General features: G+C 62.8%; 1 pseudogene; it reads right to left on the bottom strand.

Annotated features, from left to right (window-relative positions):
- Positions 1–820: 820 nt before the first annotated feature.
- LOC118891972 lies at positions 821–19,877 on the bottom strand (annotated as a pseudogene).
- Positions 19,878–20,066: the final 189 nt, after the last annotated feature.

The following is a 20,066-nucleotide window of genomic DNA, read 5'->3' as shown; positions in this document are numbered from 1 at the left end:
CTCAGGCAGGCAGTCCCTGGCTGTCCACCTCGTCTGCCCCCCTCTGTCATCTGGGTGACCTGTGTGCTGACCGCTGTGGGGCTCCTTTGGTCACATGCTGTCACATCCACTTAGCTGGACTCAGGCACAGCGCCTGGGGGGGAGCAGGATAGGCCTGGCAACAGGGCCTCCCAGAAACGGGGGGCTCTTCAGAGGGGAGCTGCTTGGGTCCCCGAGGGTAAGATCTCTACGGGAGTCTTCCTCATGCACGGGGGCCTCCCTGCACTGCCGGGGCATATGGGGCTCTGCTCAAGGTCAAGGATCGTGCTTCGGGGGGCCGTGTGGAGGACCCGGGGAGAACAGTGGTCAGCCCCTGACCGGGCCATGGCCAGGTGCCCCAGAGAGCTTGTCCAGGGAGCCGGGGGGCTCGGCGGCGAGGGGCAGATTGCAACCTGGGCTCCCTGGTGGGGGGTTGAACCACACAGATGCCACCCCTGGTCACCTGGGGGGGTGGACCACACAGATGCCACCCCTGGTCCCCTGGTGGGTGGACCACACACGTGCCACCCACACACACACACACACACGTTTCCGGCCCAGCAGGTCTGGGAATGTGAATCAAACTATTTCCAGGTGGTATTGGTGGTGCTGGGGGGCAGGGAAGTTGGAGGCTGTCTTCCATGCAGTGACCCCCCGGGATGGAGCCGACAGAGACTGGCTGGGTCCAGGGTCAGGGTCAGGGCTCAGGAGGTGGGTAAGGGCGAGGTTGCAGGGACACGGCTCAGCCGACACCAAGAGGGACTGAGGTGCCGGGGGGCTTGTGTGAGAGCAGGCCCTCCTCTCAGCAGCCCGTCAGAGTCCCGCCTCCGCGTCCAGCCCGGCTCAGGTCCCTGCGGGGCGCCTCCACCCGGAGAAGCCATCGCCCGGGCCTGCCCTGCTTTGTCTGCACTGAGGCTGTGCCCTTCAGAGCCCTGCGGGGCACACAGAACAGGAGGGGCAGCTCAGGGGGTGACCTGGGGGTCGGCTATCTGCCCTGTGCCCAGGGGCGGCACAGAGGCTGGAAAGCAGCATTTCGATGACCTTGAGCAGTTCCCAAGGCTTCCTTCCGGGATGTCCCTGCTGGGGCCGCATGATGTGGCAGGTGCCGTCAGGTGTACCTTGGACGGGGTCGGTGCTAACGCAGCCCAGATCAGCTGAGCGTGAGTGCAGGGCGCCTGCCGGGGTTTATGGCTGTTGCCTGTTTACTGCCACTGCTGCAGCGTCCGAGTGACCGAGCGTTTATGATGGACCCAAGTCCACAAGTGCATCATAAATAATCAGTGCGGGACTGACCCCACCCACCTGCTGCCTGCCTGGCGGTGCCCCTGCTGGGAAGGACTGACCTGCTGCCCAAGGCGGAGGGCGCTCCATGCAGGGGGAGGTGACCTGGCCCCCACAGCTGCACCCCGCTGACCCGCCACCGGCCACCGCAGGCTCCCAACACCCCTGGGCCTGTTTCTGGCATTTCCAGAAACAGGCCAGTCATTGCTCAGTTTTCTGACTTCTACATGCCTCTAGAACCTTGTTTGTCTACTAAATGCATTTTGTCCCAATTTTACTCAAAGTCACTTGTATTTTTACTAAAGTGTAAAACCCTTGGAAAGGGCATATGCTCTGGTCAGGCTCAACTGAGTAAGACCTCACTCTGATTTATCTATTTTTTAAAATCACCATGCAGACTGCCAAGTCTCCTCAGGGTGAAACATGAAAATAATAGAATTCTGAGAAGCAAAGAAAAAACATCTAGTTTCTTGGGCTTCCCTAGGTCTGAACTGCAGGTGAAGGAGCCTCTGACTCACGCGCCCCCAGATGTGTGCGCAGCCAGAGGAGCCAAGGTGAGAAAGGCATGAGGAGCAGGAGTGAAAGCAGGGCACAGACGATGCCCGGGGGCCCTCAGCCCCACGGCTCTGCTCCCCTCACCGCCATGACCCTGGTGTGTGCTGGCGCCCAGCCATGGGACGCTCACCTGTGAAGGTCGCTGGAGAGCAAAGGGCTTCCCAGACCTGGCAGCTCAGCATCCGCCAGGCGCTGGTGGGAGGATAATGACCCCCAAAGACACCACATCCTAACCCCAGAATCCACATCACCTGACGTGGCAAAGGGGCATTACCGGTGCAGGTGGAGTTTGTAACTAATCAGCTAACCTGAAGGTGGGACGTGATCCCGGATCCCCTGGGCGGACCCACTGGAAGCCCAGGGTCCCTGAACGTGGAGGAGGGAGGCTGAAGAAGACTCACGGCTGTGTTGGCTTTTTGATGGAGGAAGGTGCCACGAGTCACGGAGTGTGACACGGAGTGGGCAAGGTGCGGGCCCCAGCCTCCCCATGCGGCTCAGGACTCACTTTGGGGGCACTCTTGGGTTAACCCCGCTTTAATACTCAGCTCCTCTTAGGTGGGCAGCAGTGCACGTGCTTCTGTTTACTGGGGTCTGGGCTGCCGAGGGCCAGGAGGGCCCCTCACGCACGCCTGGCCTCACCGTGGTACTCGTCAGCTGGGGATGGTTCAGCACCACGGACAGCGCTTGCCCGGCCTGGGACTGGAGCTTAGCGGGAAGTGTTCCCAGCACGACACCAAGGACACACATGGTCTCCTTGAGTGAGGCCGTGGGGCTGGGGTTGGAAGCAAGCCCGCGTATCCAGTGCCCAGCGCCTTAGAGCTGACCTCTGGCTGTCGGAGGAGGGCCAGAGCAGAGGAGGGCAGGTGGAGGTGAGTGGGCTCAAGAATGGGCAGGTCTTGACTGAAGGAAGGACCGGGCGTGAGTGAGGATGGCCTTCCCCTGGAGACAGTCAAAACCTGCGTGATGATCGGCCTTTTTGTTCTTTCCTGACACGTTTGACTGAGAAAGTCTCAAAGGAGTAAAAGGCAGTGCTTCTGAGCCACGCCTGGAAGAGCCGGCCTCCCCACTGGCTTTCTCGCCGCAGCTCCCTGGCCTTTGAGAGCGGGATGGGCCATGCTTCTGGGACGATTCTCTGCACTGGGGGGCCCGAGCATCGGTCGAGACGGACCCACACCCCCGAGATTCCCCATCACGTGCAGTCACACCAGACCCTCCCCATGACCCCAGGGCTCTAGGTAAAGAAAGGGGCTTCTATGGGGCGGGGCCTCATGGCAGAGAACACAGTCTGCTCTTCCTTGGAGACCGGCCCTGCCTGCAGGTTCCCAAACTCGCGTGGCACGAGACCCCTCGGCTGTGGGGTGTGGCTGGGCCTTCCCGGATGCCCCCCTACCGCTGGCCTGGCTGTCGGGACCCCGTTGTCTTGCCCATGGAATCGCCGGGCACAGTGCATGGCCACCCAGACTGCCCCGTGCATGACCACCCGCCGCAGGGCCCAGGAGGCGGACAGTGGGCTGTCCCCCATTTGGGGCAGGAGACAGGTCCCCCCCACCTCCACTCCTGGACGGAGCAAGGAGGCTGCTCGGCCACAGGGGCCGTGAGTTGTGTGGGGCAGCTTCGCCCCATCTCTTCCCGAGACGAAGCACCCAGGGTGGGTGGATGGAAAAGGCACACGGCCAGGGACCGCTCCCCGGGGCAGTGGGGACTCAGGCAGCTGAAGCTCCGGGACTTGGCTGAGCCTCTCGTAGGGTTTTGGCTCTGAGAGACGGGCCTGGGATCTGGGGCGTCAGGTTCTGCGAGAGCCACTCCGGACACCCCTAGGGGCTGCAGGGTCTCGGGGCTGCCTTGGCCTGATCCGCTGGGCGTCGTCAGACCCTATGCTCCCTCCATAAGGGGGGCAGCGCCACCCACCCGAGCTGACGCACTGTGGCGAATCTAACAGGACAACAGTCACGGAAAGCTCTTTGAGAAAGATGGCGCCATTCCTCCTGTGCCTGTCTGGTCCTCTGGGGCAGCTCCTTTCTGGGGAGGATTTGGAAGCGGCTGCTTCAACGCTCCAGGCAAGGGGCAGCTCTGAGCCACCAGACAGCCGGCAGGTTGGCGGGGCCCACGCGGCTCAGAGCACAGCCTGGGGCCAAGAGCTGGCTCGAGTCGGGGCCACGCGCCCACGCTCTGACCAGCTCGGTGGCGGTTTCTAGTCTGGGACCCGGCTGGGCGCTTGCAGAGCCCATCCCCACGGCACTTGGGAAGTGTGGCTTGAAGCCACGTCCCTGTGGGAGGGGCTTCAGGGACCTGTGAAGTCACCGGAGTCTGGAAACTGCTCCTGTCCTCCCGCCACTGACTGAGGCCCTTGCCCAAGGTCACCGGTCTGCTGGAATCGGCACCGTTGCCCCAGGGGACATCGGGGATCTGGGGATCTGGGGTCTCAGAGCAAAAGCAGCCCACGTGGCCCTTCGGGCACGAATGTCCACTGTGAGGGTCTTCCGGGCCCTGGAAGTCACCAGGGAAGGGCCAGGCCGGGTCTGAGGTGGCCCCAGTGCTCCCAGCCCCCACCCAAAGACCTACGTACTGGGGGTTCCAGGCCTTGTAGCCCGGGGTGAGCTGGCCAGGAGGGCAATGTAGGCCACAAAGATGGTCAGCAGCAGCAGGGGGCTGACAACCTTCCAGGTCACCTGCCAGTAGAGGCCGGGCCGCCTCCCGGTCATCCACGCTATGTTGTCACAGAACCTGCCACGGAGACACTCAGATCTGCCACGGGCTCAGATCCCCCAGCCGCTCGACCAGTAGCCTTTGTCCTGCCACAAAGATGTAGCCCATGGGGCTGCCCCACCTCCACTCTGACCTTTGCCCCACATCTTCCTGAGTGGCCCCCGGACCAGGCAAACTTCTGGGGTCCTGATGAGGACTCAACCCCCAGGTCAATGTGTGGGGAAGGCCAGAGGGGCAGGGCAGCCTGGCCCAGGGCGCAGCAGGACCTGTGGATTTGGCCCTGGGGGCGGGGAACTCCGGCTCTGAGGGGTAGAGAACCCTCCCCTGGCCCGCTGTGGGAGGCGAGGCGGCGCCTGACCCGGGCGCCCAGGATGGGGACAGAGGCCCAGGATGTGCAGCAGCCACTGCAGACCCGGGGGAAGGTATCAGCTGCCCGGGAGCCGACCCTCCTGGGGCCCCTCCCCTTCCTGTCCCCCCCGCCCCAGGCCGCTCCTCACGGCTCCTGAGGGTCCGCTTCTGAGACCCACAGCCCGTTGAGCCCTGGGGCTCACTGTTCCCCCCTCGTCACCACGGACCACTGCCCCTTACTCCCGTCTCCCGAGGGGGCAGCATGCCTCCGGGGACAAGCCCGCTGTCCCAGTGCCCACAGAGCAGCATGGAGGCCATGCATTTGGCGCCTCTCAGGATCTCTTAGAATACAAGGTCAGGGGGCACAACCTCCAGGGTCATCTGGGCAGGGCTACGGTCAGGGTGACAGGTGTGAGTCCAGGCGTGAGTGGCCCTGAGAGTGACAGATGTGAGTGCAGGTGTGAGTGACAGGTGGGCCGCAGGCCCGGGCCAGGTGTGGGTGGGCAGGACCAGAGGCCTCCAGGAGGGCGGGGCTTGGAACCCTGGCGGGGCCTCCCGGTGCCCTAGTGTCCACCTGTCCTTGGACTTTAGGAGTCCCCCCGCGTGGCTGGGGACTGGTCGTTTTGTCACTGGCGTCCCCACAGCCCGGCGGGTGGGTCCCAGGGGTGCATCTGTGGACGGGTTTGTTTGGGGCGGAGCTCAGATGGTCCGTGTCATCCTGCATCTGTCCAGGAGACCGGCTGCCCGATGCCCACACGTGTGTACTTGGGGACGCTTGGAGCAGAGGGGCGGGGCCCCTGGAAGCTGACTCACCGTTTCATCCCATAAACATAAATGACACCAACCACCTCGGAGAACGCGAAGAGGGTCAGGTCCAGGGAAGCGACGTAGCGGTCAAAAGTCTCGAGCCAGTCGTTTCCCGACCGCAGCGTGAAGCAGGTGGCCGAGAGGAAGCAGAGCAGGCAGGCCAGCCCTGGACACAACCCCCATGTTCAGTCGTCTCCCCTTGTCCACCCCCCCATCGTGTCCCCCTGCACCTATGGAGCTGGAGGACGCGCTCGGCTGGGGTGGCCTCCATGGGCAGTGTGGGACGGAGTCCCCTGCCCCCGCCCCCCCTGACCCTCGGCTCCCCTGTGCTGACCCTTGAGGCACTGAGCCAGAGCCGCGGGGTCAGGGCCCTCGAGCCTCGTGGAGGAGGGGCGTCTGGACACCGGGCAGAGTGGACGGAGGGTAGAGGCAACAGGGCAGTGAGGACGGGCCCTGCAGGGAGGCCTGGCTGTCCACTCACCGGTCAGGGCCTCCTTGGGGACCCACCGAGTCCGGGCGTGGTGCGATGACGCTTTCCACGTTCCCGAACACGGATGTCGGGCCCGGGCTGAACAGCACCCTGAAGAAGAGCACGGCCCCGACGGGGCCCCCGGCATGTGGAGGACGGCCTCCGTGAAGACGATGAAGGCCAGGCCTGTGCCCGAGGCGCTCTGCAACGCAGCGCACGGTGGGCCCTCACATCCACGCCGGGGCACGCGTGTGCGCCCACACCCTCCTGAGCCAGGCTGCGGCAGCCCTGTCCGGGCTGTGTTATAACAAACTGCAGGCGCACCTCTGAAGGGGGGGCCTGTGCCCCTAAACCCCCTGCAGCAGGTGCCGTGGGGGCTGGGGGCCTCGGGCTCAGGGGCCCATCCGACCGCTGCCCCGGGGACCTGTCCCCTGACTGCCCCCGGCCTGCTGTCCCTGTCCCCGCATCAGCTGGCCCCGTGCGTGGCTCCTCCAGCCACAGCCTGGCTCTGTGGCCACGCTCAGGCCCCGCTCCCCGGGCTCTGGGCACCCGCAACGCCCGCCCTCGGGTCAGCCCGGATCCCCGCCTGCTGGGCAGGGCCCGTCGGACCGGCTGCGTTTAGGCCGTGGGGTTTTTCTAGGAGCTCAGAGAAGCGGGGCACAGGGTCAGCCCCGAGCCCTTCACTGCTGACCCCGGCTCAACGCCTGCAGCCACCTGCAGCCCGGCCACAGCCCCCGGGGCACCTTATCCAGGAAGTCCTCCAGGCAGCAGGCCTCCAGGGGGAGCCCGCCACCCGCTCGCGCTGCGTGGCGTCCAGGTGCGCGAGGGCAGCGCGTAGTCCTCCCTGGAGGTGCTCCGGTCGGGGAGATGGAAGGCGTTGGTGAGGTGGGGTGGCAGGTGGGGTGAACAGGTGCCCTAGCGGCGGGCACGGGGAGGCCCGGCCTCGTGCACACACGGGGGACAGAGGCTGCAGCCTCGGGGCCCGGGTACAAATGGGCCTGCGGCTCCCTGCCTCCCCGACTCGAGGGCCCGATGGCCCTGGGAGTGGCGCTCCTAGAGCTGCCGCGGCGGGGCTCGGGGGGCAGCTCTCCTTATGCCTCCACGTCTGTCTCAGGCCTCGAGGCTCAGACTCCGCGGGGCTTCCACGTTTGCGAATTCTCCTGCTCGCTAGAAGGAACTTGTCACCTTGCATCCAGTCCCCACACCATCCCAAGGGCATTTGCGGACGTGTCCAGAGTGGCCGACGTGCCCGTTCCCGCCAGGCCCCCGGGACGCTGTGCCCTCTCATCCCCGGAGCTGTAGACAAGCCTCTCCCAGGCTGGTTGCGGCCGCGGTTTTCGCATTTTTGTGGTTTTTTTTTTTTTCACACACACACACTGTATTTTATTTTTACAAGAGATAAATAGACTGACACCAAGCATTGTAAATGGATGACCACAACAAAAGCAACAATGATTGCAATTACCAAGCACGAAACACACTCATACTATGTCATAATATTGACATTCAGTCCAGTAATCCTCTACTGTAACAGCTCCTTTACTTTGCAGTGAAAATTGATTTGTATATTTTTTGCCTCTGAGTCCTTGTGGGATTTTTTTTTAATTCAAACAGAAAGTCACAAAAATTATAATCAATCTCATCAGTTCACTCAGTTCCATGTAATTAATTTTTTTTTCATCTTGATCTTTTGTTAGCACTTTTATGAGTTCATCAGTTTTTCATTAGAGTTCTGAAAATGCTTATTCATTCAGTTCAGCAGTATAGTCAGTTACCAGAAACCTGTACCTGTCAGAGTCTTTTCCATGAATTCCTTGAAGATGAAACCCTTTTATAGGAACATTTTTGCAAAAGCATCAGAGTACACCCAGAACTGTCTGTAAATGACAAAAGACTTAAAAATGACCACGGTTAAAGATTTGATGAAAGTTCAAGGAAATCTAGTTATTTCTGAGATATACATTTTAAAGTGATAACTAGAATTATGACTTATAACATTATACCAGAACATATAAGATTTTTAGAAATTTCATGTAATGTCTGAAACATTTCTATTAACATTTTTGTGCTTTTTGTCGGTGATTTTGCTGTTTAAGTGCTGTCCAGTGTCCCAGATGCAGCAAGAAGACGGGGATGCCGCCTGAGGTACGGCCGTGGGCAGGAGCCCAGTGGTGATGGGTCAACAATTTTGTTCGCCGGGGGGCTCGGTGGAGCGGCTGGAAGCGCTGCTGTCCCGCGGGGGTGACGCTGCTCACCGCTCGGGCGTGGCCACTGCAGCCTCTCCGGAACATTCCAAGAGGCGCACTTGCTCAGCAGTGCCCGGAGCGCCTGGCGGCTGCCCTTCTTCCCCCAACACAGCCGAGCAGGGTCAGGACAGGCGTCCCCCCACGCTCTGCTGACACGGCCATCGTTCCGCTGGCCGTCCGGGGCCGTGGGGACGTTTAGCAGCACCCAGAGGGCAGGCTTGTGCAGCTCTGATGGGCTCTAACCGGGAAACCATGTCTGGAGGCCACCAGGCCGTCCGTCTAACATGGTAACTTCAAGGGTGGGGGCATCCTAACGGCATCAGCTCCCGGGGCTGTTGTGACAAACGACTTCAGCCTGGGGGGTCTTAAAATAACGGGGATTCATCCTTTCCCAGCTCTGCAGCCAGCCGTCCAAGATCAAGGTGTGGGCAGGACCGCGCTCCCTCCGGAGGCTACAGGAGAGGGTCCTTCCTGCCTCTTCTAGCCCCTGGGGCCCAGGTGTCCCCGGGCTTGTGGCCACATCCCTCCAGCCTCTGCCTCTGTGGTCACCCGGCCTTCTCCTCCGTGTCTGTGTGTCCCCCTTCTGTCTCTTATCAGGACACCAGCCATGGGATCGGGGACCCACCCCGTCCGGGACAGCCTCACCGTAACCAGTCATCTCTGCAAGGACCCTGCTTCCGGGTCAGGTCCCATCCCAGGCTCTGGGTGGACCCTCCTCCCCACTGCTCTGGGGAAACAGAAGGTCATCCGGGGGACCCCCACGAGGGGGCCGAGCTCGGGGCCGCCTCGCCCCAGAGCCCGAGGGCACCGCGCTCCCTCGTCCCGGCAGCGCCCGTGGTCGCTGGCCGCCTGGAACCCCAGGACAGAGAAGACAGTGATGGACGCACGGAGGGAGGTCATGCCGTTGACCAGGGCGATGGTCACCGCGTCCCTCCTACAGTTGTTCCTGGGCAGACGCGCCTGTCGTCAGGGCCCCCGGGGGCCTGCCTGTGCTCGACCTGGAACACGGTGAGCTCCTGTGCTCTGAGGACATCTCAGACCCCTCCCCGCCGACACCCTCCCGGGGGCCCGGCTCACACTCACCCAGTGGTCCCCACCCCCTCTCCTGCCCCCCACCGCCTGTCCCCACGGACAACCACCCGGAGGTAGGTTTAAGCGCATCACCCCTGGCACCGTGTGGCTTATGGCCCGCGGTCGTGCCTGGAGCCACGGCCAGTCCGTCTCATAAAGAGGCGCAGGCCTGGTGTCTATTTTAAGTGACAAGGAGGTGGACACAGGCGGTATTTCTGCTTTTATGGCCCCATGCGTCACACACAGGCAGCCCCCGGTTATGGCCTTTTTCCGGGGTTTGATGACCCAGGTTCTCTTCCTGCAGCCGCTCCGGAACTTGCTGGAAGCTGCCCCAGAGGGCCCCAACCTCCCGGCCCTTGGGGGATGACTCAGTAATTGCCAGATCTTGACAGTCTGTTCTTATCAGAAGCTCACACCATTATCACCCTCCATCCCCGGCAGGAGGTCACGGCAAAGAAGTGCTTGGTGTGTCTCTCTGAAGCCTGGCTCCCTGCCCCCGGCCCGGCCCTCCCTGGGCGGGTTGTAACTTGCAAAAGCGATGTGTCCTCCGAAGGCCAGGGACAGAGAAAAGAATACTTGGGTGGTTGCATCCAGCCACACGGGGGGCTCTGCAGGAGCTGCATCTGCGAGGAGATAGGGGCCCGAGATCAGCAGACAAGCTGCCGTGGCCCAGTGCCTCCCGTTCTGGAATGTTCCCAGCGTCCCTGGGACTACTCCCACGGGCAGTGCCACCTGCTCAGGCCCCAAGAAAAGTTTGGGACCGCACGCGCGGAGCAGTTGACGTGGCCAGCTCAGGCTGCCTGCTCGTGACGTGTAACGGCCCCCCGGGTCCCATCCACACGAGACGTGCGGCCCTGAGCGCTTGGGGCACAGCCCCCTCGGGGCTGGGAGTCAGGGCTGAGCAGCTCGGACTCAGGGTGCTTTGTTCTGCTTCCCCTCAGGCCCGGGGTTCTGAGGACTTGAGGGCCGGGTGGGGCCCCCGTGCACACGGTGCCTGATGTTTCTGCTGCCAGACCGGGCAAACCTCCGCCTGCCTGCATACCAGGGGCCCGTCCCTCCCCCGGGCAGGGCTCTGCCTGGGAGGCTGCGGGATGAGCTGTGCAGCCCCTGGGGTCCCGGTGGTGCTGGGGTCCCGGAGACTGTGGAATGGCCCAGGGGCTCCTCGCCTGGAGGGGTTGCACTGCTGGACGAGGGCCTCAGAGGTGTGGGGCCTGGGACCCCAGCCGGCCCCCCCCCGAACCCCCATTTCATAGCGGCCCCCACATTCCAGACCGAGTCTTCGTCCTGCTCTCTCCCCTCCGAGCCTGACCCCTGAGACCCCAGGCTGCCCCTCCTTGTGGCCACGTCTCTGCTCCCACAGCCGGGGGTTGGGACGAGCTGGGCTGGGCAGGGGCCCCAGCTCGTGTGCTTCCTGAGCCTGGACCCCAGGGGGCTTGGATTCGGGACCCGCTCACGTCGGGCGTGAATAGGTGGGTCAGTCCTTCGGTCGCCCCGGGCAGGGTGAGTCCTCTGGTGAGGAGAACCGCGAGGAGGAGGTGAGGGAACGAGGCCATGAAATGAGTTGCCTGAAAAAGGCCGGTTGTTAGTCTTCCCAGCGTGTCTGTTCCGCGTGAACCCTGGAGAGGGGTGGGCGTACCGAGACGCTTGGGTGCACTGCCACGTCCCCCGTGGGATCCGGGTGGGGGTGGGGGAGCGTGAGCTCCGGTCAAGCTTGCGGCGTTTGGGGCTCCCCCTGAAGCCCATACGTGGACGCCGCTGAGGAGGGCGATGGCCTCCCCGGGGCGGGCGGACTCCCCCTCGTCCACAGGCCCCTCTTCCTTCCACCCTGAGGCCCCCAACCGGCCGCTTCTCAGGGTCCATGGGGCCACACACCTGCCCACACCTTCTCCCGCAGAAGGACCAGCCCCCAATTCTTTCAGGGCTGGGGAGAGGTCTGCACACACGGCGTCTGCGAAAAATAAACCTGCAAGTGGACGCCCTTCCCTCCTGACCCCCAGACCCCAATGCAGACACTGGGGAACTACCCAGTGCATCTTCAGGGACTTTCACGGCAGGATTATTCGGGGTTTCTGGCTGGCTTGTTGCGACTGATGGCTGCTTCCAAAATTCCAGTCCCCTCAAGCTGGGAGCCCCTCACGTGAGAGTAATCATCACCCTCACATGGTAACCGAGAAAAAGCACAGGCACACATGCACACTCGGACCTGCAAACCTCCATCACCACGGATCGGGAGGCCTGGTAGGAATGCATGGGATTTCGTCACAGTCATTTAAAGGACAGACATATGAAATACTGGACTTATCCAAGCCCAGAAGGAAGAGAGGGTGGGAAGCCCTGTGCTAGGTGCAATTTGAAAGGCAGGCTTGGGGGCTTAGGCTCAGGCTTCCCTGATCCTTACTGCATGGAGACCAGGTAACTATCAATATGTTTTTTCTCATTGTCTAAGTCTCTTTAAAAGATAATCCACTGTTTGAAACAAAAATGCTGAGAATGCAGGGGTTTCCTGGCAGTCTAATGGTTAGACTTGGCACTTTGGTCAGGGAACTAAGATCCCACAAGCCGTGTCGTGCAGCCAAAAAAAAAAAAAAAAAAAAAATGCTGAGAATGCACTTGCTGTTTATAACACATTGCAAGTCCAATGTATGACAACAGTGTGGACACTGTGGGGAGGGAGGGTGGTGCTGAGAGCGTCCTCTGTACAGTGGTACAGCATTGCTTGGAGACAGACCATGATGCTACAACCCCTAATTCAACCACCAAGCTGCTACTAATAAGCAAAGCACATAGAGTGGGATCAAAAAATATTCAGCAAAAGAGTGAAACAGGAACAAAGAATAGAGGGGACAAGCAGAAAAGAAGTACAAGATGACAAACTAAACCAAACCAGATCAATAAGCACATTATATGTAAATGGTCTAAGCACCCCAGATAAAAAGGCAGGGATTGTCAGACTGGATAAAAAAGCAAGACCCAACTATATGCTGTCTACAAGAATCACACCTCAAACAAAAAGGCCCGAAGAGGTGAAAAGAAAAAAATGGGAAAAGTGCACTGTGTTAATTTAGTCACAGAAGGCTGGAACAGCCCCTCCAATATCACAGTGGACTTGGAGCTGACTCTCGCCAGGCGGAGGAGCTTGACCTCGTGGTGACAAAGGCATCAGTTCTCTGGGGACACGTGACAGTGCTGGTGTTGCGCCCCTCCTCGCCGAGCCTCTGAACCCCAGAAGCCAGCAATGACGGAAGCGGGGAGGGGTCCTCTGGGGCTGGCGGGAGCTGGGGAGCGGGGTCTGGCCTGTGGGCTCTCACCGTCCCAGTGGGCTCAATGTCTCTGATGACACACAGGTACACGGTGGCCCAGGAGGCCATCAAGCAGACCAGCAGCCGCCACTGGACAGAGCCACTGTCGTTGATGTCGGCCGTGGTGTTCAGTGTCTGCCGGTACCAGAAGTAGCTCACAGCGCCGCTGTCCCGGCATTCCTGCACAAAGCCCGGAACCAGCCCGTGCAGTCATGGGCTGGCCATAGACTGCAGACGACCTGGGCACACCGGGCAGGACCACTGCCACCCTGAGCGAGGGGCAGGGAGGCTGACTGCCAGTGGCCTCTGTGGCCGACATGGGGAGCCTCCCCACCCAGACCCTTGGTCTGAGCACCCAGGGCCAGCCTTGTCCAGCGTGTGCCAAGCACAGGTTTCTCTCAGCCAGAGGCAGGAAGGGAAAGAGGTCAACCCAGCTTTACGAGCAAACTTGAAAACCATGACCGTTTCCCACATCGGGGAGGTCTCCCCAGATGGCGCCCTTGGCTGGGGTCTCCAGCAAAGACTTAGTTCAGGGAGCGCAGCAGCCTGTCCCTCACCCGCCCGTCACCGGCACACGAGCAGCTGCGAGGGCCTTGGTGCTCCTCAGTGAAGGAACAGGGCATCCGGGGCCCTGGGTCCCGCAGTGAACAGGCAACGGCAGGGGTGACAGGACCCAGTCTCAAGGTGCCGGCCGAGGCTGGGCTTCTTGCCCGAGCGCGGTGCCCGCGGGGTTGAGGGCCGGCGGGCAGGCGCTCCGGGGCAGCGGGTTGGGAGGAGTTGGGGAGGCGCCACAGCACCCGTGCCAGGACCGTGTCGCAGTGCGTGCTGACCAGGACAGATGGGATGAAGCCACAGAGCCCTGCGGGCACCAGCCACGGTCAGCGTCCCCCTCCGGCCCCCGTTGCAGACCGTCCTCAAGCACATCCCACCTTTCTGCCCCCTGCATCGCCCCAAAGGGCTCCCGCTGTCTGCCCGCTGGCCTGCCTCTGGCTGCGTACGCCCGCAGGCAGCCCGTCATCTTCCCAGCCACGCGGTGCTCTCCGCGCTGGGCCACGTTTGGCTCTCCACCAGCCTCAGGCTGCTTCCAGGTGGGGCTTTCAGATGGCCTGCAGCCACCAGGTGTGTCACAGGCCTGGACGGTGACGTTCGGATCCCTTACTGCAGCACCCACCTCAAGGGTACACGGGGAGCTGGGCCTGCCCTCTGCCCGGTCTCCCCTGGTGCGTGAGCTCCTGGCACAGGCAGCTCTGCACGCATGAGCTGGGCGATACGGGACAGCCTGCTGCTGCGCCGGGGCTGGCCCGCCGCCTCTGCCACCGCACCCGGCATCCAAGTCCTCCACAGGGATGCCGCTGCCCAGGCCCCTGCATCTTTGCATCAGGGCACCTCCTGTGTCTGCAGGTTCAAAGCCACTGGATATGCACCGGAGTGATGAGCAAACACCCATGAAACACGCATGGCACACGTAAATGCAGCCCCGCCCCTCCGCCCCGCTGCCCCCAGCAGCTGCGGGCAGGGGTCAGAGGGAGGTGCGTACCTACTGCACCCAGGTAGGGCGAGATGGCCGTCCACACCCCGATGCTGGCCCTGTGCAGGCGCTGGCCACTGGCGCTCGATGGGGAAGAGCGGGCTGCCCTCGAAGGCCAGGCGATGGGGTAGGGGATGAGGAAGGAGCCTGAAAAGACGCGGCGGTCAGCCAGCGGCGCCGTCTGCCCGGCCAGGCCTCGGGCCGGAGGACGGCACGGGGGTGAGGAGAAGCGCTCGTGGCCGCCCGAGGGGAGGATAGGAGACCGCCGTGTCAGGGGGTTGCCGTTGTTCTAAATGACTTGGTGTCACCCCACCATGTGGTGCTTTATTGGCGGTTTTCATCCACGGACAGGCTGCGTTGTTCTCCCTGAGGCCCTGTGACCCCTGGTTCCGGGGCTCCTGAGTCGGGGAGCTGGCCTGCTCACGGGGAGCCTCGGACTAGGAGATCCCCAGACGCTCTCCCAAGCTTCGCCCTGAGCTGGGGCAGGCACCTGTCTCTCCAACCCTTCACCCCAGTCCAGACGCTGGGAGGTGGACCCAGCGGCGGCGGGAGAGGGTGCCGAGGCCCCCAGGACGCAGCACGTACCGGCCGATGCAGGAGCCCGAGGGAAGGGCAGGCAGAGATGGCGGCGGCCCTTCTGCGCCGCGAGCCCCCGTGGACAAAGTGGGTGCCGCGAGGTGGCAGGGCCTGGCCCCCCCGAACCCTCAGACCTGCCAGGCCTGCTGGGGAGACCCCAGTTCCCCGCTGGATGCTCCCACGCTGTCGGGAGGACCACTAACTCCCCAGCGCGGAGTCGGCGATGCTGGCGTCTCACCTGAGGGCCCTTCCCTCTGGGTCCCCGCCAGCCGCGCGCTTTGGACCAGCATGTGGGCACGTCGATGCTCCAGGACCGACGGCAGCTGCCCCACCCCCACCCCCGCCGCACGCACAGGTCCAGGTGACCCCAGGGAGCAGCTCAGCCTGTTAGGCCCCCTGACCAACGAGGTCGGCCGGCTGCGTCCTCCCCACACCGTCCGCAGGAAGCTTGCATTCAGCTTCCAAGAGCCACTTGCACGCACCACAGGCCCCTGCACAGCCTCCGTCTGGCTTTTCGTGTCACAGTCCGGTGTTTGGAGGCTGAGTTGGGGCCCTGGGGGAGCAGGCGGCCACGGAGCCCTCCGCCCACGTTGGGCTCTGGCAGGACTCCAGGGCCAGCGCTTGGGGCAAACGGTGCTTACGGGTGTCTTCCATGTAGCAGCAAAAAGGCAAAGCCGAGTTAAAGCAGAAAGTTAAATTCCAGAGGGACTCAGCCTCGGGGGAGGCGCCGGATGCCCCAGGGACGGGAGGGCATCTGTGGGCTGGGACTTGGAGCTAGAGGGTGTGGACAAAACCCAGGTCACCCAGGGAGCCCCTGGGGGGAGGGGCCGGTCACAGGGCCGGGGCCCAGGGCACAGGTGGAGGGGCCCTCTTCCCTTGTCGCCCCGTCTCCATCCTGCCCTGCGGGGTCTCCTGCAGGCGGGCCTCCCAGCCACCCTTAGGCCTCGGCACGCACAGCTGCAGCGCGGCAAGGACCGACATGGAATGGCCACACGGGCAGGGACTGAGCCCTAGGTATGCGATCCACTGTCTAGGAAGGGCCGTAGCCTCCAGGCTAACCAGACCTTGGCCCCCTTCCCCCACCCCCTGCTCTGAGGGGAAACCCCCGGCCGGACGGGGCCCGGGTGGGGGCCTCAGGGGCGGCTGAGGTCAGCATGACCGGGTCCACCCAAAGGAAATATGCAGGGAGGGCAGGGGGTCTCCTGTGGCTGAGCCGCCACGCTGGGGGAGGAGAGAACAAGAGGCGTTTCTGCGACCACGTGGCGGGCAGCGTCCACCCTCTGCGTCAGATGCATTTCATCCCCAGCGGGACTGCCGTGCAGACAGGAGCTCCTACCGCAAACCAGGCTGGGGCACTGGGGGCGGGGCTCAGCGCGCTCCAGGTCCGCCGTGGGCACCTGGCTCCCTCGAGTCCCACAGTAAGCTCATTTCTGCTGGGTCTGAAGGAGGGAGGAGACTGGGTCCACCGTCGGGCGGACCTCAGCGCAGGGTTCGCAAGATCCGTGATGCTGGGATGAGGTAAGACAAGCGTATTTGGTCCTCATCCCGAAAAGAAATGCACTTCGGAGCTAGCTCAGAGCTCCGAAGACCCTCAGCGTTTCGCGGGTGACGGGAGAGAGAAGCAGCTTCTGCCGTCCGTGATAAGCCCTTTAACCTTACCTGGGCTCACGCCAATGAGGTAACTCCTGGAGGATGGAGCTGGTGGCCAGAGGCCCCGACCACGCCCACCAGGGAGACCGAGTTAATCACCAGTCAGTGGCCAGTGGTTCCATCAAAAACCCCGCCTGGCGGGACTTCTGGGTGGGTGACACTCAAGGCACAGGAGGGTGGCCCCTGGGGAGGGCGGGGTCTCCGTGCCCCTCCCTGCGCCTCGCCCTTCACGTCTCTTCCATATGGCGGTTCTGAGTTGTATGCTTTATAATAAACCTGTAAACCTAAGTGGTTTCCTGAGTCCTGGGAGCCATTCTAGCAAATTATTGAGCCTTAGGAGGGGTCGTGGGACTCCTTGAATTTGTAGTCAAGTTGGACAGAAGCTGTGGGTGACCTGGGGACCCGCTACTCCAGATTGGCATCTGAGGGGGGCATCTTGTGGGTGAGCCCTTGGCCTGTGGGGTCAGGTGGTGTCAGGGTGGGGTTAGGGCGTGAGAACACTGAGAACCGGAGACCCGGTCGGTGTGGGGAAAACCTCACGCATTTGGTGCCACGGCCCTGAGAGCAGAAGGGGCACCGAAGCGCCGGTGACGCGGGGCACACAGCCCCGTCGGGGGGCCCGCTGTACACGGCTGCCCGCTGGCGGATCTCGGAGAGCCCCACCCTCACCCTGCGCTCCACCAGCCCGGGGGTGCTGGGTGCGGGGCACACACCAGGCCAATCCACTAAGAAACTGTGGAGAAAAAGAAGGTTCCGGTCGGAACAGCAGCAAGAGCCCGGGTTGCCCAAGATCTTTACGGAGAGAATCACACTAGGACAGAAAGAAGAGTGACACGCTGTGTGTGTTTGCGTGTGTGGAGGGGTGACTCACGTCGCTGGGGGGACTGCTTCCCAAACCCACCTAGACAGTCGACACCACGCCAGACACCCGGGCTGGTGCCTCCGTGTCTCTGGTTTGCACAGAAGAGTGACGGCAAAGGAGTTTGAAGGACGAGCAAGCCGAGAGGATACTGCTGGACACCAGGGCTCCTTAAAAACCCACGCCACTTAACTCTGGGCCGCTTTCGGTGCCCGGGTCCACAGACCACCAGGGACTCGGGAGTCTGGGCGGGACAGGGCAGCGCAGAAATCGCAGCCTCTTGGTGAGGGACCCCATCTGTGTGGCTCCCTGGGGTGAATCCCGAGCCGCAGCACATGTCAGAGCCCCGCGGTCAGTGACCTGAGTCACCGCCGGGCCTCTGTGCTTCTACCGTCCTCTGACTTAAAGAAATCTCGCTGCAGAGTGGCGTCTATGTGACAGAATCCCGGGCCATCTCTGTCCAGATGTTGTGCTCAATTCTGCCACAGCGTCGCCTTCCGTTTCCAGGCGGGGCAGGACGTTGAGGTGGGGACTCTGTGCAAATCAGCGTGAGGCAGCGTGTGCTTGTTGCCCCCCTGTCACCTTCGAAGGCACCAGAGGCGGCCAGGGCAGGCAAAAAAGGGCCTCTCGCACTGTGAGAAACTTAACTATTTCATGACGTTGGATCGGGAGCTTCCACGGCTGAAAACAGAGGCAACGGAAGTGTTTCAAAGCCCCGGGCACGGCTGGGGACCGGGTTGCCCTGGCCGCGGGCACGGCCGCCCCAAGGGCCTCACCGTCTGGACCGCGGGGAGACGGACCTCGCAGGAAAGGGGTTCCCAGGCCCCCGGCCCCGGCAGCCCTGACAGCGGGTAAGGTTGTGGGTGAAACGTTTGCCGACGTCAGACGTACGGAGCGTCGCCGAGACCCTGACCTGACGCAGAGGGCGCCAGGAGGCCCCCGGGAGCCCCGGCTCGGGTCTGCCGCCTGTGCTTCTGCACTTCCCGAGGGGCCCTCGTCAGGGAGGCGCCGGCCAGGAGACCCGGGGCCCGGGCGCCCGCCCGAGCCCACACCGCGGGGGCTCTGGCATCTCTGGGGCAGCTGTTACAGGCGTACCTGCATTTTCAAACTTTCCTGCATGCCCTGTATCTTCTCACAATCAGGAGACAAAGACTTTATAAAGACGCAGCATCCTTATGACCAGGAAGCTCGGCGGGCGGTGCTCACGTGGGGTCTGCTTGCCCACCGTCCGCTGCCCACCTGTCTCGCGAGGAGGGCCGGCTGTCCGCCCTTGAAAGGGCAAGGATGCCTGCCCGACCAGAAGACGTGGCGTGAGTTGTCACCAGCTCAGCCTTTCCCGTCTCCTGGGCCCTGAAAGAGACGCTCCCCAAATTTCCCACCAGAGACCAACTCAGGCGGGAAGGTCTGCAGGCGCTGGGGAACCGCCGGTCTCGCAGGGGCAGAGCGAGCCTCAGCTCAGAGCCCACAAGAGGACGAGCCTGCCTGAAAAACCCCCGCCCTGAACCTGGGGACAGAACGGGCCACGTCCGCCCCCGACGGCAGTGGTCCGGCCAGCCTGCGGCCTCCTGTCCCCAAGAGCGAGCGTGACACCAAGAGAAGGCCGAGCGAGAGGCACCCCAGGCCGAGCCGCTGCGGCTCCAGCCCAGGGGCTTCGGTGCTGGGAGCCTGAGCAAACCCCTGGGCTCGCGGTCTGCGGTGTTGTCAGCAAGGCTGCAGCGCCTGCAAAGGGGGCCTGGGCGCCCTGACCGCCGCACAGCCCAGACGGGCAGGCTAACGTGCAGCACCGCAAAGCTGAGGCCACTGGGCCTCAGAGGGACAAACCCCCCGGGGGCGGCAGGTCCCCACCACCCTGGAGGCCGCGGTGGGGACAGATGAGGGTGCGCGGCTCACCTCCCCCGTAGGTCTGGCACAGGTACGGGACCTCCGGAGGTTGCCCAGGCCCACGGCAAACCCGACGCAGCTCAGGAGGTTCTGGAGCTTGTTGCCCCACGTGGGCCGCTCATCCCCACCAGGATCCACAGGTGGGTCCGGCTCCGGGGTGCCCGCCACGCCCACCACCTGCTCCTGGCCGCAGCCCGGGACCTCCGCTGGGGATGGGAAGCCGCAAGCCGTCTCCCCTGCAGGTGTGATTTTTCATGATTTAAAGGAAAACCAGTGGAGCCGGTTAATTGGTAACAACTCCCCGCCCGCCACAACTGCGTGCCCCTGCCCCCCGCTGGCTCCTGCCCGATGCCAACAGCCCGCAGCTGCTGCCACCACCAACACGAGAACCTCAAGGATTCCAAGGCTGGGGCACATTTAGTTGTTTTTATAAAATTTTACTTTTAATTAACTTCGTGAGATAATTGCAGACTTACACGTTGCCGTGAGGAATAGTACCACGTGCCCACGCACCCAGCCCCCCAGTGGAGACATCCTGCAAACATCTTGCCAGCGTCACAGCTGACACAGCGGACATGTCCATCCCCGAGGGTCCCTCTGTCCCCTGTGTGGCCGCACCCCTGGCGGCCTACATCTGCTCTGCGTCGCTATAGATTTGTCATCTCAAGCACACTGTATAAACCGTGTGACCCTGGGGTTGGCCTCAGTCTCTGGAGACCCACCAGGCGGGGTGTAGTACGGCCATGGGGCTCCGTGTCCGCTGCGCACTGAC

The sequence above is a fragment of the Balaenoptera musculus genome, chromosome 3, assembly GCF_009873245.2.
Source record: "Balaenoptera musculus isolate JJ_BM4_2016_0621 chromosome 3, mBalMus1.pri.v3, whole genome shotgun sequence".
NCBI lineage: Eukaryota > Metazoa > Chordata > Mammalia > Artiodactyla > Balaenopteridae > Balaenoptera > Balaenoptera musculus.
This window is presented reverse-complemented; position numbering and strand designations above follow the sequence as displayed.